Source organism: Lolium perenne, chromosome 6 (assembly GCF_019359855.2).
Source record: "Lolium perenne isolate Kyuss_39 chromosome 6, Kyuss_2.0, whole genome shotgun sequence".
In the NCBI taxonomy this organism is placed as follows: Eukaryota; Viridiplantae; Streptophyta; class Magnoliopsida; order Poales; family Poaceae; genus Lolium; species Lolium perenne.
Genome location: NC_067249.2, coordinates 16854983 through 16873047, shown reverse-complemented (window position 1 = coordinate 16873047; position 18065 = coordinate 16854983). Strand labels below are relative to the sequence as shown.

Sequence of the window (18065 nt, the reverse complement as noted above, 5' to 3'; positions counted from 1 at the left end):
GCTCCAGATAGGAAAGTGCGTCAAGGACAGGGTCATTGACAGGATTCGTCAGATCAAAATCCTGGTTTGTTTGGGCTGTCAAGGAAACAAAGCATTAGTGAAAAGACAAGAAACAACGATTCTCATAAAAATAGAAGGGATCAGCAAAATTACTGAAAGTGCGGCGACTCTGAGTTTTCAGGCGCTTGAGGATTCCTTCTTCACGAGAAGCTTGCGCAGCTTTGTGCTCATCCAAGGCAGCTGTAGCATCCTCAAGTTTTTTCTGCAGTTCCTCGACACCAGCAGCTTTCGCCTTGGCTTCATCAGCTTCGGCCTTGGCTTTGCTAGCAGCGAGTTCGGCTTTCTTGCGAGCCGCCTCACTTTGCTCAAGTTTTCGAGCAAGTGCGTCGGCGCGTTCGTTGGCCTCTGCAAGTTTCTCTGTCGAGATATGGAAAAGAGAGAGAAGAAAGATCAAAATCGCGAAAAGCAACAGGAGTAAAAAATCAAGGAAAAACAGCAAGTATAAAAGTCGTTACCTTCGGCTCTATTAGCATATTCACGGTATCCAATAAATTGGGAACCGATGCGGAGAAGATCTTTGATCATAGGCTGTTCAAGGTGAACACAGCAAGAGAAACATCGGCATGAAAAAGAGAAAAGGTGTGAAAAAACAAAATAAGGAAAATATAGATGTCGACAAGCTTACATCATCTAAGAGCAGAGTCGACGAACTGCCCAACTGAGGGGCAGGTTCAACAATCTTTTCAACCCTTGTCCTTTTTGGTGAAGGAGCAAGGGGGCTTGATGGTGGAGTAGTGGTGACGACGTTTTGTTGAGGAGGCGAGGTTTCTTCTCCTTCAACTAGCGTGTCTGAAGCAAGTACAGTACGTGACGTGCTTGTCCGAGGAGCCACGTCGCAGTTGGTACTTCTTCCTCGTCATCACTGTTGATCAAAAAATCGGCAGCATAAAAAGCAAGACAAGATAAATATTTCGAGTACAAAAAAAAAAAAAAGGGAGAAATAAAGACGACTTACGAGCTGACGAGGGATTCAACATAAGGATCGTAAGCTGCCTTCGGATGAGAAGGAACAACTTCTTCAGCCTTAGAGGTGCCAGAATCCTCGGCATCAGTCCTTTTCCTTTTGTTCCTTGGAGAAACAGCAGGAGGAAGGGATTGCGTCGACTCACTGGCTTCAGACTCAACTTCTTTTTCGTGAGAAGCCGCAGATTTGTGAGAACCCGCGACTTCACTTTCAGGAATAGAAGAACCTTGAGTATCTTCGGCAACGATGGCCTGTTCTTCGACTTCTCCACCCTCCGGAAGAGGAGGAAGGGAGGTCATAGTAGGATGGTTCTGTAAAAAATAGTGACCAAAGGAAAATTAAAGAGATGACAATACAACGAGATGCAGAGAAAGTGCGGAACAAGATAAAAACTCGGGAAGACAAAATACCTCGGGGAGTGGATTGGCGGAGCTGTACGGCTCCACGCGACAAGAGGAAGGAATTGGATCTTTGCCCAAAGTGCGAGAAAGTCTTCGAATCAACTTCTCCAAGTCCTTGGTGGAAAGATCACCGGAGATTCTGTTGGCGTCATTTTTACCAGAATACGTCCAAAGGGGATTTTTGCGAGCCTGAAGAGGCTGCACTCTAATCCTAAGGAAGTAGGCAGTGATTTGAACACCAGACAGCTCTTTGCCTCGAGTGTTTTGAAGCTGACGAATACGAGACATGAGTGCCTCTGTCGCCTTTTTCTCTTCCTCGGAAGCTTCGGCATCCCAGGAGCGGCGGCGCTGAATCCTGGCACTTCCGTCGAAAGGAATTATGTTGTGCTCAACGGAGTTGGCGCTTTCTTCGTGAATGTAGAGCCACTTTTTGCGCCATCCTTGGACAGAATCAGGAAACTTGACGTCGAAATAGTCGACATCAGTACGAACACAGATAACAACGCCACCTATGTTATAAGTGGCGTTGTGAGAGCCATTACGGCGGAGGCAGAAAATGCGTTTCCACAGAATCCAATTAGGAGGAATTCCGAGGAAGCATTCGCAAAGTGTGATAAAAATGGAAATGTGAAGGATGGAATTGGGGGTCAATTGGTGCAGTTGAATCCCATAAACGAAAAGAAGGCCGCGGAGGAAATCATGAATTGGGGCCGAAAGGCCGCGAATAAGGTGATCAACGAAACTAACCCGATACTCCATTGGAGGATTGGGGTAGCTCTCCTCGCTAGGAAAGCGGATGGCGTCTTCTTTCTTCATGAGGCCAAGCCTCTTCAGCGTATTGACATCCTGGTTGGAGATCTTGGATCTCTCCCACTCAAGATCTTTGGCGGCCATCTTGGATTCTGGCGTGCTGCGGCGAGTAAGTCGTGTGCGCGGTGGCATCAACGGCAATGGGCAAAGCAGTGATCGTGAGTGTGGAAGAACAGAGAGAGTTGGGCGCAGGGGAAGCTTTGCGAAGAGAAACAGATGTGCGGCGCAAGTGAGGGAGTGCACGGAGGTTGAAGAAAGGTTTATATAAGAATCGGGTGAAGCGATGAACCGTTGGATGAAGAAATCGTGTGGTGACAGCAAATCTTCTAGATAAAAGGGTAAAAAGGTATTTTTACTGAGATAAGCGTTACCGTACGTGCGCCAGGAAAAGCGGAGGACGTGTGTCCCCCACTTGCACGACGTGTCAACGTGGAAGAAGCAATGGACCCACAGGGCAGAAAAATCACGACTGTTAAACAGAGATGAAGTAAATTTGAAGCATGCCGACAAGAATTCGAAAAGATTGGCGATAAGAGGAGTTATTTGAATACTTCGGGAGCCTTTGACCAAATACAAGTTTTTGCCCAAATGCTCGGGGGCTACTTCGAAAAAAAGTAAAATTTCGAGTATGGCAATATAGAAAATGTTGAGCCTACAACCAAGCACAAGTCCTTGGCTGTAGCCTCGGGGGCTACTCCCATCGGGAGCGCTGTTCGCGCACCCGAGAGATAAAAAAAGAAGAGAGAGATCATATTGGGAAATAACGACAATATAGCGACAAGGTGGACTAAAATGTCGAGCCTACAACCAAGCACAAGTTCTTGGTTGTAGCCTCGGGGGCTACTCCCATCGGGAACGCTGTTCGCGTGCCCGATGAAATTAACAAAGGAAAAGATAGAAAAGCAAGAGAGTATATTTCGAGTTATAATTAACTCTACATATACTCCCATCGGGAGAGCAATATAAGTCATATTTGACTCGATAAAATGTGCCATTCCAACAGCCGGAAAAGCACTCGACAATATATTCTTAGAACGCCAAAGTTGCGATCAATTTCTGAATGCCGCAAAATTTGCGAAGGTAAGACCCCAGATCCGTTCTGCTGGGCGTGGCATCGCCAAAGACTGCGCTCTGCTGCTTTTATCCGTATCAACAGATACGAAGAAAAATCCTAACGGACGCGTTAGGTACCCGATAAATTTGACTGGGACTCGACAGAATGGTAAGACCTTAAGCGGCACCTGTCGACGTTTACACCAGTATCCCGAGATCATGTCCAGGGACGTGATCTTGAAGTAGGTTTTTGCGGATTGCCACCAGAGCAGTTAACTAGTACCTGATCCGTCAGATGAACTAGCCCCAACTACCATTATCCCTGTACAATATAGAATTTTATATGAAGAAGTATAAAAAGGTTAAAGCTTTTGAATAAAAATAAACAGTGGAGATTTTCCCTGATTCTACGATTCAAGCAAAATCTCGGGGGCTACTGACATAGGCATCCCAAATGGGCCTGCCGAAGATAGTACCCGGGGTTTACTGAAGGCCCACTACCCGAAGAATAAGAAGATTCGGGAGCCCAAGATATATCAAGGAAAGTCAAGAGTTGTAATAGGAAGTGTTATTTTGTAATCTGGCGGGATGAGTTAGAAACCGTCCCGGACTCTGTAATTTGTACTACACGAATCCCTCGGCTCCACCTCCTATATAAAGGGGGAGTCGAGGGACGAGGAGATCATCGAATCATTGTCTACAAACCCTAGTTTTCATAATCGTCGAGTACTTTTCGGCTGAAACCTTCGAGATCTACTTACCCTCTACTTCCAACTAAACCCTAGCCTACAATCCATAGGCATTGACAAGTTGATACCTTGTCAATTAGAGAAGAAATCGATCGGTGGAAGAGTACATCTAGATCTCCTCTCTCAAATCCTCAAATATGAGCAAGAATGGTTGGAGGAATCAAGGGGGAGAGCAAGTTCTTCAAATAGCAACAATGGAGGTGAGAGAATGGGAAGAACTACTTGTCTCAAGGTGGGAGAAAGGTATTTATAGTGGGGGAGGAAGAAATAACCGTTGGGGAGAAAACAGTGTGAAAAACGCATAAAAAACGAGCAGAAAAAGAGGCCCAGTCGGCTGCCAGGCCGGCCGACCGGACTGGGCGCTGAGGAGGTTGGCGGCCCGTCCGGTCCGACCGGCCCAGCAACCGGGCGGGGCAAAGTGCGCGCTGGGCGGTGGAAAGGCGTGAGGCGCGGGGCAGGTGGGTTGCGCGGTGGCTTGAAGCCCAGCCGGCGGGGAGGCCGGTCCGGCCGGGCCTGCACCGGGCGGGCCGGTCGGTGGCCGTGCGCTGGGCTGGACGAGGCAGCAGGCCGGTCAACTGGCCGGGTGGGCCGGCGCCTGGCCCGGTTGGCGCCCGGTCCTGGCCGGGTGGGCCGACGCATGGCCTGGCAGGCCGGGTGGCCGACCGGCAGCCCCTCCTCCTGTTTTTTTTCCTTTTTATTCTTTTCCCTTTTCCCTTTTTTTAATAACTAATGCTCCCGAACTCCGATTCGAATGAAACTAATTTCGTTTGGAAGATAACAACAAATGCTATCCTATAAAAAGTGCAAACTCAAGAATCTGTAGAAGGGAATTTTATCATGAATATAAAAGGTAGAACCTTATATCATGAATAACCGGTAAAATTACCCAACCTCGAAAACGCAATAGAAGATGCATGCGAACTCCGTTTTCGATGAACTTGGGCTTGTTGTAAAGCTAGCAACAAGCTCAAGAACCTCACACAGAGAAACATCAAGAAGCAATAAGGATATGCAAAGTATGCAAAGGATTGAGCTCCCTAAGACGATGTGATCAAGTTACTCAACCGAAAGCCCCTCTTAATAGTGCGGCTATCTATAATATCCCGATTTTTACGTACTGAAATTTTTTTTCTCTAAGCAAAGGATGTTGCGACGCGGTTGAATAAAATAAATAATATTTTATTTGGAGTTGTTAAAATTCATTCTCTAAGTTTTAACTTAATACGAGGCAAAACATTATTTTCTCTGACCATTGTTTCTGATGTGATTTTAATTTGCCAATTCCTTTCTTATTTGCTTCTTTCCAAAATACACATTAGTCAACCACATGCATGCACCAGCATGTAGGCCATTCTAGGTTGCACCTGCACCGGCACATAGTGCTCCTTTTCTTTTCTTCCCGTACGTACTAGTACTTCTACCTATTCTTTTCTTTTCTACCGATTAGCAACCTAGGGCCTTACGTCTAATTACTTAGCACAATCGTTACGATCAAGGCCGCTTAAGCCCAGCCGAGTCAGCCCAGGTAGAAGCCCTCGGTCGCTCTTATTTTTGCACGAAGAAGACACAATCCTACGAGGCCACGACTAGGCGAAGCGTTGCAGCTGCTTCGTCTTCTCTAACGTGCACACGAACAGCAGGTCACGAACTCACGACGCGAAACGCCAGCCATAAACGCTAGCAAACTGCTGCAATTACCTCGCCATAAACCTGTCATCAAGCGCGTCCCTTAGAACGCCCGACCTTCTCCTACACAGCCTCAAACCGACGTCCCCGCTCTCCTCTTTCATCCCACACCATCGCTGGAGCCATAGGCTCACACAACAAACCAGACTCGCAAGGCCGTCGACAAATGCCGCCCACGTTCCCGGCGACTCGGTCCACGAAGGAAGGAGCTGCTGCGTCAGGAGGATCACGGAAGGAAGGGAAGTTCATTCACGGAACCAGAAGGCCGAGTTGCTGACCACCGACGACACCCACGACAACGCGATCAACTCCGGCCGCCGACGTCTACCTCAAACTGCGACGAACTCGGTGAGAACTAGCCGTTTCTTTTGCTCGGAACGCGATCCCCGTCCATAGAGCTACCTCCTAGACATGATCCTCAGCCTTAGTTTGGTAGTTCGTCGCGCTGCCGGTGAACCGAATGCCTTCCGGTGACATCGTCAGATTAGTCCACGTAGAAGAGTTTGCTGATCTCGAGCCCAACTTAGAAAACGTGCCGTATGACTTGAGAAAACCAGCAGTCCTTTTAGTTGGCTAATAGTTAGATGTTTAACAAACTAGTTTGAAAAATGTTCGTTGCATTGCTAGAAGCATATATAAAGATACACGTATTCGTAGCTGCATATTTTGCCTAACGTACTGGTTATGTATATGTTCCATACTACTGCTAGATGTTCATTTATTTCTGAATGTATAGTTGATTTAGCATATACGGTCTGATTTTATGCTTAGCTATATGTATAGTTGCTAAACTTATTCCATTTCTTAGTAGCATCGGTTCGTTTGTCTCTGTTAGTTTGTTATATTCAGTAAAGCATGCTAAGTTATTTGTAGATCTTGATTAAGCCTGTTTGCTCATCATACTTGTAGACTAGAATAATCGCAGGTTTTATTTTGTTGCCCGTTTGCTCATTAGGTTAACTTAGCATGTAATTCTTTTTGTTAGAACACTCATGTTAGATATTGCACTAATGCATGCTTTTGTTAACATCACCTTACTAGTTCATGCATGTTGGATTTTAGACATTTCTCACTGTCGCATGTGCAAGTTGTTCTAAACCTAGATTATTTTGCGTGCGCATGTATATGACTAGTTAGCATGTAAATTGTTTGTGCATTTACATATTAAAACGGCCAGGACAACTTTACAAATTGACTACATGTTTTTCTAAACTATTTTGGTAGTCAGAATGGGACGATCGCTACGCCATATGCCTTAGATAACCCAAATCCCGTACGAGCTATTCCGGTCTTTTCGTGTACTCTATGTAAGTCGAACGAGCGACACGAGTGACCTATTATTTGGATCTTTTCATTTGGATCTTATGCACTTTTCATTTGAGTATTTTTTTGTTGTATTGCTTGTATTCATTGGAATTGTTATTCCTTCGATGCGACGATTAGGAGGGAACGGAGAGTGGTACAATCACGACCAAGGAAGTGGAGAGCAGGAGTTTGACAACGAAGGCATGCCCTCTCATCATATTTATCCCAGTTTTACAAATTGCATGCTATTTTATGTTTTACAAATATATATGCTATTTTATTCCAGTAGCTAGCGTGTCGATTGACACACCAACCTTGATCTACTTGTCGCCTTTTACTTGATACCCTGAGTAGAGATTATATAATTATTCTGATAGAGTAGAGATGCTTAGCATGCTAAATATCCATTAGGACTATTGCCTCTTTGGAGGAATTGATCGACCTTCGGGTCAAACATACCCTTATGAAAGTTGTTGAGCTCGTTGAGCTAGGCTGATTAGCCGTTGTTGCTTCCTCTACTCTCTCTCTTCTACTCTGGGTGAAACTTACCATCTAAACATGGCGCGGGCGACAGCTGAATCAAATGTTGAAGGAGCGATTGGCTGCCCTTCACAAGTTGGAGGGAGCAATCCGTCGTTCGTGCCGCATAAGGGTCCTAATAAGTCTTGGATTTGAAGATTGTGACAACCGTACAACCACATGCTATATGGGCACTGGCCTGGTTAAGTAAGTTAGTCAGCCTTAGGTGTTGATGTCGCCGTACCGCAGATGAGGTGGCTGCCTACGGGAGAACCTTCGGCACAGATGGGGGGACCGGTTTGACGACATACTCTCAGTACCGTGCGCCAGACCCGGTGGGCATGTCACATCTTTGGGGGATCTAGCTAAAAGACCTTGTCACAATCCCTCTGCCGGTACACCAAATGGTGTGTACTAAACCAGAGGCCACTGGTGGGCAACAAGACGGGGTTGTGTCGTGTGGGCAAAGTGTACAACGTCTGCAGAGTTAAAACTATTCGAATAGCCGTGTCCACGGTCATGGACAACACATGAATCCTTCTTGACATACAGGAACATGTTTTGCTATTTCCCTCTTTGCCTCCCTCTCTCTCCTTTCCTTCTCTTTCCCTTAGAATCTGAATCCTATGAGATACGTGAGTTGTCGAGGACAACCACATTGATGAGAAATATTACACTCATTATAAAACATGTTTTCGTCTAAAACTGCTTTTATCAAATATATATTGCAAATAAAATTGGCTTTTATGCAAAAGAACCTACAGCCATCCTTTGAAGCCTCATGTAGATATATTAGGTCTTGCATCGAGGGGGCATGTTGAGTACGAAATGTACTCATGGCAAAACTTTTGTTGATATTCAGAGTACTATGAAGATGGTGAAGACTATGGCGACTACGACGATGCTGAGGAGTGAGGCCTCGTGGACTACATCGACTGCCTGTGGCTAAGATGGATTTACTTCGCATTTTATTATCCGCTGTGCTTTCTGGTTGTAATAAATGTCACAAGACATTTCACTTTGTGGCTCAAACTTTGTAATAATTATTACTCTTTGCACGTTCTGCAATGATATTCATTTCGCTGTGTCGTCAACTTGATCTTGGGATTGACGAGTAACACAGGGGGGTCGGAATGTTAAGTTCCGGTTCTCACACTATCTATCCTATAATCCGGTCTCCCAACATCCACCTTGAGACCGGTAAAAGGAAAACCAAGCAAGGCCATACCTATGCCTTGCGCATCCCGCTTGATCTTGATGATAACTCTTCAAGCTTCACTCAAGCCGGAATGCCTCACTTGACCAATGTTGCTTCGTGAAGACTCACAAATGCTCCCCCATACACTATGATGGGAAAGCTCCATTGATGCACATCTTCACATGTCCATTATCACCAAATGGACGGCAAGCTTCAAGCATGTGATTCACTTAAGATGCTCATCTTGAACTTGCCCAACTCAACCTTGTATCGATGGTCTTGATGCCAATACACAAGGTATACCTTTATCTTCATGGCATCCATACTTGAATCCAACACATGGAGTACACGTAGTACCTATGGAATATTCCTTCATATAAACTTCAATGAAAACATTAGTCCATAGGGGTTGTCATTAATTACCAAAACCACACATAGGGGCAATGTACCCTTACAATCTCCCCCATTTTGGTAATTGATGACAATCACAATAAGAGGGTTTATATAATGAATATTAGAAACAAGTACGCAACTTATCCGAGAATAAGTTGTATACAAGAGGTTGTATTTGATATGGTCAAGTAAAACAAAGCTACTAGCCCATATCAAAACCGGCTCTACTCACACAACTACAACAAATGCAAGGGATGTGAGTAGAACCAATATATATAGAGAAAACTCCCCCACAATGTATGCACGTGTGATGAACATGAATTCATTGCATACATTGTCAAGATTAACCTTTGGGATAGTTTCCACTATATATATACAACCATGCAAGACATATAAATATGAAATGCATGAGAGGCATGACACTTAAGCACAAACCAAACTTAAGTATAAAACCATTCCCTTAAACCCTCTAAACTTCTCCCCCATTGGCATCGAGTGCCAAAATGGGTGACAAATTTAGAAGGCCAATATAATGTGAGATCCTCCCCAAAGTGTGCACTTCTCATAATTTGAGTGGAATCAAATGCACATATCCAATGATGAATACTTGAAGGAAGTCAAACTATATTGAGGATCAAAGATTGCATAAGAATAACATGATGGAGAAAGTTTTTCACAAATAAAGCAAGCAATCAAAGATCCAATTGGACAAACAAAGATATCATGATAAGAGAGATATAGTGCTCTACAAATAAGAAAGCTCCCCAAGGTTCGTGCACAATTTATAATGTTTGCATTTGAATAAAATATGCACAACATGGAATCCTCACTCCCTATATATCATTTAGAACGCAACTAAGATAAAGAGAATATGCTTATCAAGAAAAACTTTAGTCTAACAATTACGAGATATGAGTGCAAGAAGGGAAACAAATAAACCAAGCACTCATAAATCTCCTTTACCAACCCACTAAAAACAAAGGGGTAAAAGACGGTCGGCAAAGAACAAGGATATCAAGGTGATGGATTAACGCTCTTATGTATATGAGTTTCTAAAGTGGACAAAGTGATCCATAAAGAAACATGCACACATAAGAGGTTAATAAAATAGATAAGACAAGATATCCAAGATGAAGTAATAACATATACCAAAGGATGTTTGCTTAAGAAGCATATATAGCCTATGGCTCCAATTTTCACTTATGGTATATGAATGAACTTCAACCAAGTTAAATCTCAAAAACATCACAACTAACAATAAGGGAAGTAAAGCTAGTTGGAGTGTTTTGAGAAAGGCAACAAGTATCACAAATACGGATTTATTTCACAAATTCATCAATATTGCACACAAGAGCTCTTTGAGGAATTGATATGCAATAAATTGCTAGAGGGCATATTTGTGATAGGTGAATCATAAAATATGATATATATATATAACCTATCATATGCATCTTCTCAAATTACTCAAATGTTCAATAAGAAGTTTTACTTTAAAAGGGTTTTTCAAGAACCGCAATATTTTCGAAATAAATAATTTCATGCCAAGATACAACCTACAAGAGGTTGGATGCTATATGAGAGTGCATGAATAAGATACTTGTTACCGAGATAGCAATGGCTTGATGTAGTAGATAAGAGTTCATCGATCATCCTAGCTTGACTCCTATTCTCATATGGTGATAACACCTTCCTTATAGATGAGACAAGCCTCCATTGCATCTCCAATGTACCTAAAACATCATTCAAGTACATCTTGGCCCCCAAACTTATTGGGTCCAACATGGTTAGACTAACCACAATATATAGGACACACTCCATATAAATATGTGCATATTTTGGATGAAATTTGAATTTCATGCACATCTTAGCCATTTAGGATTTGATGGAGTATATCCTATATAATGGATCGAAGGAAGCAAGAATGCTATGAGTATAAATGAATTACATCCAAGCATGCACAAAAACTTTCAAAGATCCAAGAAAGATATACTTTGGACAAAACACCAAATGAATTGAATAAGGCATAAAGGTGTCCCCAAACAAATTTGTTGTCCAAATTATATCAAAGACGCAAATCACAAAAGATTTGTTCAACAAATTTCAATAAATGAACTAAGAAGAAACCATTGAGCATAAAGGATGAAATAAAGCAAACATGCTCAAGGGTTTATCTCATTCAAGCAAATAAATCATGTAAGAAAGAATGAGATAGCAAACTCCCAAAAAGAGCAAGGTTCAAACAAATAAACCAAACCATCTACACTTTTCACAATGGCACAATGTACCGTAAGGAAAAGGTTTGTCTTCCAAAACAAAACACTTGATATGAATCAAGAGAATTTATCAAAAGATTTTTCAAAGGGACAAGGAAGACACATGGGAGCAACAAAGATTTCTTGGAAATAAAGTAAGGAAATAGGAAGCAGTCCAAGATGAAGATGATCCATAAATTCAACCACATACAAGGTTGTCAATTGTCAAAGACAATGAGAATATTGGAATTAACTTCCGGTGGTATATTTCAACAAGGATAGTAAGGATCAACTTCATAATAAAAGGCATAGAATAAGTATATAGAATTAAGCACTATGCATGGATGAAGATTCTTGATAGCTTCAATTAGTCAAACAATCACGCACGGCAATGATTAGAATAACTTGAAGCAAACGGTTTCCCAAATAAGATATAGAGATATGTATTTGAGGAAAATCGTACCAAGAATTTCTTACTCAAACAAGAACCCATAAGATGAGTAATAAAAGATTTTTAATAAGAATGGAGCTTGTTTGAGCAAACATGCCACCTAGGAACAAGATAATTAAGAGCATCAACTCTAAGTGGCAAAACCTCATATGTTCACATTTCCTAGGTTTGTGATATGTACAAAACATATTACTCCCCCATAATGTGATAAATCATTTCTTCTAAAACAAGAGGCAACTAAAATTCGACTAGAGATGATTAATGGACATTAGAATTTGAATTTCTCATGAGTATGACACACCACATAGTGACTAGATAATCTTGCAATATCAATACTAAGTGGTGGTACTCATGTACACACATTTTAAAGAAAGAGATATGCACAAAGCATATCACTCCCCCAAAATGGGATGTTCCGTTAATCACTCAAAGTGAGCCAAATAAAATATCATCAAGATGCATTAGGCTCAAAACAATACACAAGTATATGATGAGTCAAACAAGAATACTTGAATACACAAGATAGGCAAGTAAGATACAACATATACAAACACATATTTGATACAAAACCAAACATGCAAAGGGGCAAGTAACTTACAATAAACATGAAGAGTTGAAGTATAAGTTACCGCAAGGAGGAACATTGGATTATGAGATATAGATGATAATCCATACGACTTGGCTTGGTCAAAATATAATATATGAAGATCCCTTAATTCTTCATGAAGTAGCCAAGTCTACAATGACCTCCACATGTACCTATTGATCAAGTTTGAGATTGTTGGTCCCCAACAAAGTTGGGTCCTAAGAGGTTAGTCACAATAGGCTTGGCAACCCAAATGGTTCTTTTCTTGAAACCACTTTGAGCTCCAACAAACTTGGCAAACACATTGCCATCCTTATCCTTCCCTAGAGAATAATCATCATCAACAATTATAGGGTTAGGTAAGGTACCACCTAAGCAAGAAGAAGCAAAGTGTCCCTTCTTACGACATAAGTAGCAAGTGTCCCCCTTTTTCTTCTTTATTGATTTCTTCTCTTGGGGAACAATATCTTGATTCTTCTTGGGAAGTGGCCTATCTTCAACTTGAGGTCGAGCATGAGCTTGACCTTGACCTTGTGGCCATTTCCCTTATTGTTTCTCACTCAAGTGCTTCTTCTTCTTCAATGGGCATGATCTAACATGGTGCCCTTCAACTTTGCACTTGAAGCAAACAATCTCGGCCGAATCCTTGACTTTGTCTTGGCCCTTCTTCTGGTTGTTCTTGTTCTTGGACTTGATCTTGTTATTGGAGTTGAATCCAAGTCCACTTTTGTCATTGGGGGATTGTTGCACACTTAGCATCTTGTCAAGTGCGGATTTCCCTTCATGACGCTTTTCCAAGTCTTTCTTCAAAGAAAGGACTTGAGCCTCGAGCTCTTTTATTTCCTCTACATGGTTAGTAGAAATACAAGTACTAGAGGAAGTAGAAGCTTCATTGTTAGAGCAACAAGGCAAAGCAAGTAATCCAACACAAGGTGTATCAATAGTTTGACTAGATGGATTACAAGGACTAGCACATGAAAGTATAGCATTTGTAGTAGAGATTGTGCTAATGTCCACATGAGGCTCACAAGATGTTACCTTAGTGATACTAGCCTCATGAACTAACTTTAGCTCATCGTAGGAAGTTAGAAGATCCTGAAGAGAGTGTGAGAGCGTTTTATTGCTTTCTTCCAATTCCCTACAATTGCTAGTTAGCCAATCAAGTTGAGCCCTTAGCTCAACATTCTCCTCTAAGGTAGATGCTTCACAAGAATTAGAGTTAGTTGCACAAGCATCATCAATAGATTTTTCATTTTCAAGCTCATAGGATTCAATTTTTTGTGTGAGCATAAAATTAGTATGCTTCTCATCTTTTAGCTCTTGCTTGAGGAGATTGAATCTCATTCTCCCATTTTCAACACGGGACTCCAACTCCACTATGGTTTCCCTATATTTATTCAAGGTATCCATAGAGTGTTCGAGATTAGCACGAGCTTCTTTATTACCATGAAGATAAGCATATACCATTGCCATATTATGCACTAAGGTATTATATTCTTCATCATTATCATCATCATCACTCTCATCATTAGAGGAAGTGTTAGGAGTCAAAGTCGGAGATACCTTTGATCCATTTGCCATAAGGCACATGTGCATACCGGAGGATGAAGATGAAGAAATTCTTGAATCCTCATTTGAAAACATGTCTTGATCCATAGAGTGTTCGGTTTCCTCTACATTGTTAGTCAACAAGCAACTAGAGGAAATAGAAGCATTTTGATTATGAGAGCAAGACAAGGCAAGCACATCCTCATGAGATCTATGTAAGCAATTTACACATGATATGCAAGGACTATCAACACAAGCATGTAGATTATTTTCAATGCAAGATGTGTTTAAGTCCAACGAGGAAGAATTGCAATGAGATAGAGATGAAGAGTCATCACTATTGAGCACAATATCAACATTGCAATTTCCCTCACCACTCACCATATCATTACCTTGTGTCTTGCAACACGTTGGTGAAGTGGAAGAAGATGATGACTCATCACGACCGGAGGTGGAAGCAACTTGGAGCTCTTCATGATGTGAAGGGGAAGAGAGCTCCTCGGAGTCACCACCGACCAATTGAGAAGTGGATCCACCAAACATTTCCTTAAGCTTGATCCACATCTCATGAGATGATTTTCGCTTTATATATATCAAGAACCTACGAAAATCGGGTCTCAAGGAGAATAAAAGCTCATTAGATACTTGAGCTTCAAGATGTAAGTTTTTCTCATCCTCTAAAGATAGATTTTGAGAATCCATCGGAGGAGAAAAACCGACATCTAGAAATTGCTCTATATGTGGACACAAGGTCCGAAGATTACAAAGCAAGCAATTTCGCCACAAAAGATAATTTGTGCCATTAAAGACAATTGTGTCATTGTGCACTATACTAGCCGACATCTTTACTCTCAAGGCGGTGAAGCCTTAAACAAGGAGAGACCTTGCTCTGATACCAATTGAAAGATCGAGATGTCGCCTAGAGGGGGGGGGGGGGTGAATAGGCAATTAAAAACTATTGCGGATTTGTCTTGTAAGAATGCGGAATTAAACTATCATTTAGTTTACAAGCACAAACCCTAAATATGCTAAGCTCAACTAAGTGTAACAATAGGAACTAGAGCTAAGCAAGATAGGCACAAGATATATGTAGCACAAGTGATAGCAAGGTATATGAACTTCAAGCACGATGGCTATCACAAGGAAAGAGAGCTCGGGTATAGAAATAACCGAGGCACACGGAGACGAGGATGTATTCCCGTGTTCCCTTCCTTTGCAAGAAGGTACGTCACCTTTGGAGGAGTGGAGGTCCCACGAAGGCTCACCCTATTCTCCGAACCACACCCACGAAGGATAATGGCCCTTTCCTTATGGTTAGCTTTTCCTCCGCTCCGGAGATGGCAAGCTCCACCACCACTTCACAAGCTCCACGAAGGAGAAGCCCGGGCCTCTTCACAATCTTCTTGAGGAGATCACCGGAGCACCAATCACCAAGCCAACTAGGAGGTCACCCTCCAAGAGTAACAAGCTCACGGTCTCTCACTCGAACTAATCGTGGTGGAGAGCTCAACACTATGCAATGATGAAAAGCAAGAACACCGGAGGTGTTCAAGTCCTTCACACTCAAATCCCACCAAAGCAACGAATGCTAGGATGAGATTGGAGAGGAAGAACAAGGGGGAAAGTCAACCAAAGACTTCAAGATCTAGATCCCAAGAGTTCCCCTCACTTAGATAAGAAATCGATCGGTGGAAGAGTACATCTAGATCTCCTCTCTCAAATCCTCAAATATGAGCAAGAATGGTTGGAGGAATCAAGGGGGAGAGCAAGTTCTTCAAATAGCAACAATGGAGGTGAGAGAATGGGAAGAACTACTTGTCTCAAGGTGGGAGAAAGGTATTTATAGTGGGGGAGGAAGAAATAACCGTTGGGGAGAAAACAGTGTGAAAAACGCATAAAAAACGAGCAGAAAAAGAGGCCCAGCCGGCTGCCAGGCCTGCCGACCGGACTGGGCGCTGAGGAGGCTGGCAGCCCGTCCGGTCCGCTCGGCCCAGCAACCGGGCGGGGCAAAGTGCACGCTGGGCGGTGGAAAGGCGTGAGGCGCGCGGGGCAGGTGGGCTGCGCAGTGGCTTGAAGCCCAGCCGGCGGGGAGGCCGGTCCGGCCGGGGCCTGCACCGGCGGGCCGGTCGATGGCCGCGCGCTGGGCCAGACGAGGCAGCAGGCCGGTCAACTGGCCGGGTGGGCCGGTTCCTGGCCCGGTTGGCGCCCGGTCCTGGCCGGGTGGGCCGGCGCATGGCCTGGCAGGCCGGGTGGCCGACCGGTAGCCCCTCCTCCTGTTTTTCTTTTTTTTTCCTTTTTATTCTTTTCCCTTTTTCCTTTTTCTTTAATAACTAATGCTCCCGAACTCCGATTCGAATGAAACTAATTTCGTTTGGAAGATAACAACAAATGCTATCCTATAAAAAGTGCAAACTCAAGAATCTGTAGAAGGAAATTTTATCATGAATATAAAAGGTAGAACCTTATATCATGAATAACCGGTAAAATTACCCAACCTCGAAAACTCAATAGAAGATGCATGCGAACTCCGTTTTCGATGAACTTGGGCTTGTTGTAAAGCTAGAAACAAGCTCAAGAACCTCACACAGAGAAACATCAAGAAGCAATAAGGATATGCAAAGTATGCAAAGGATTGAGCTCCCTAAGACGATGTGATCAAGTTACTCAACCGAAAGCCCCTCTTAATAGTGCGGCTATCTATCCTATAATCCGGTCTCCCAACATCCACCTTGAGACCGGTAAAAGGAAAACCTAGCAAGGCCATACCTATGCCTTGCGCATCCCGCTTGATCTTGATGATAACTCTTCAAGCTTCACTCAAGCCGGAATGCCTCACTTGACCAATGTTGCTTCGTGAAGACTCACAAATGCTCCCCCATACACTATGATGGGAAAGCTCCATTGATGCACATCTTCACATGTCCATTATCACCAAATGGACGGCAAGCTTCAAGCATGTGATTCACTTAAGATGCTCATCTTGAACTTGCCCAACTCAACCTTGTATCGATGGTCTTGATGCCAATACACAAGGTATACCTTTATCTTCATGGCATCCATACTTGAATCCACCTATGGAATATTCCTTCATATAAACTTCAATGAAAACATTAGTCCATAGGGGTTTTCATTAATTACCAAAACCACACATAGGGGCAATGTACCCTTACACTCATCCTTCAAGGAATCAACCTCATGGCGGGCCTCGGCAGCTATCTTTATCGCACCCTCCAGCTTCGAGGAAGAAGACTTGACCTCCTTTTGCAGCCGAGTCTTTTCAACTTCCAGAGAAGTGTATTGGGAGGCGAAGGCCTCCAGAGAAGAGATAACATCTCGCAAATCCTTAAGAGATAAGGAAAAGTAATTAGACGAAGAACTGGTTGTCAACAAACTTATAATTTGATCAGGGAAGTTGTCACACATGGATATATCGTTAAAACAGGAAAAGCTTAGTGTGTGTTCGGTTTGGGGATGGGGTGGAATGGAATGGAACCATTCCATTCCACTAGCACGGAACCGTTCCATCCCTGTGTTCGGTTTAGACAAAAAAATTGTCACGGAACGGTTCCATCCTTGTGTTCGGTTTTGGAATGGGATGAGAATGGAATGGAATGGGTGAGATAATCACCCGATTAATTATTCTAAACTCGATTAATTATTTGCTAAACTTGATTAAGTAGTGCTAAACTTGATTAATTATTGCTAAACTTGGTTAATTATTGCTAAACTTAATTAATCAACGTGTGACAGTCACCCGTTCCACCTCGTCCGGCCGAATCGGAGGAACCACTTCATTCCGGATCTAGAGGGAATATTCCATCTGGAGGAACCACTTCATTCCATTCCAGTTTGCAACCGAACGCAGGAACGGACTCTGGGTGCGGAACGGTTCCATTTCGTTCCACCCCATCCCCAAACCGAACACACCCTTACATGTTTCCCTGGAGGAGAAGCTGTAACCACGGCAGTCAAAGAAATCTCCTTCCCTTTGGAAAGGGAAGAAGCTGTCGATATTTGAGCCATGGGGGCTGTGGCAGGAGTCGAAGCCTCGGAAGCGGCTGGATTCGGCACAATGGCACCGGACTTGGCC

General features: G+C 43.1%; 1 long non-coding RNA gene across 1 annotated transcript; it reads left to right on the top strand.

Moving 5' to 3' along the window:
• Positions 1–5942: 5942 nt before the first annotated feature.
• On the top strand, positions 5943–8494 carry LOC127310730 (uncharacterized). Its single transcript, XR_011746537.1, has 3 exons — positions 5943–6071; positions 7167–7229; positions 8410–8494. It is a non-coding gene; the product is annotated as an uncharacterized lncRNA (long non-coding RNA).
• The last annotated feature ends 9571 nt before the right edge of the window (positions 8495–18065 follow it).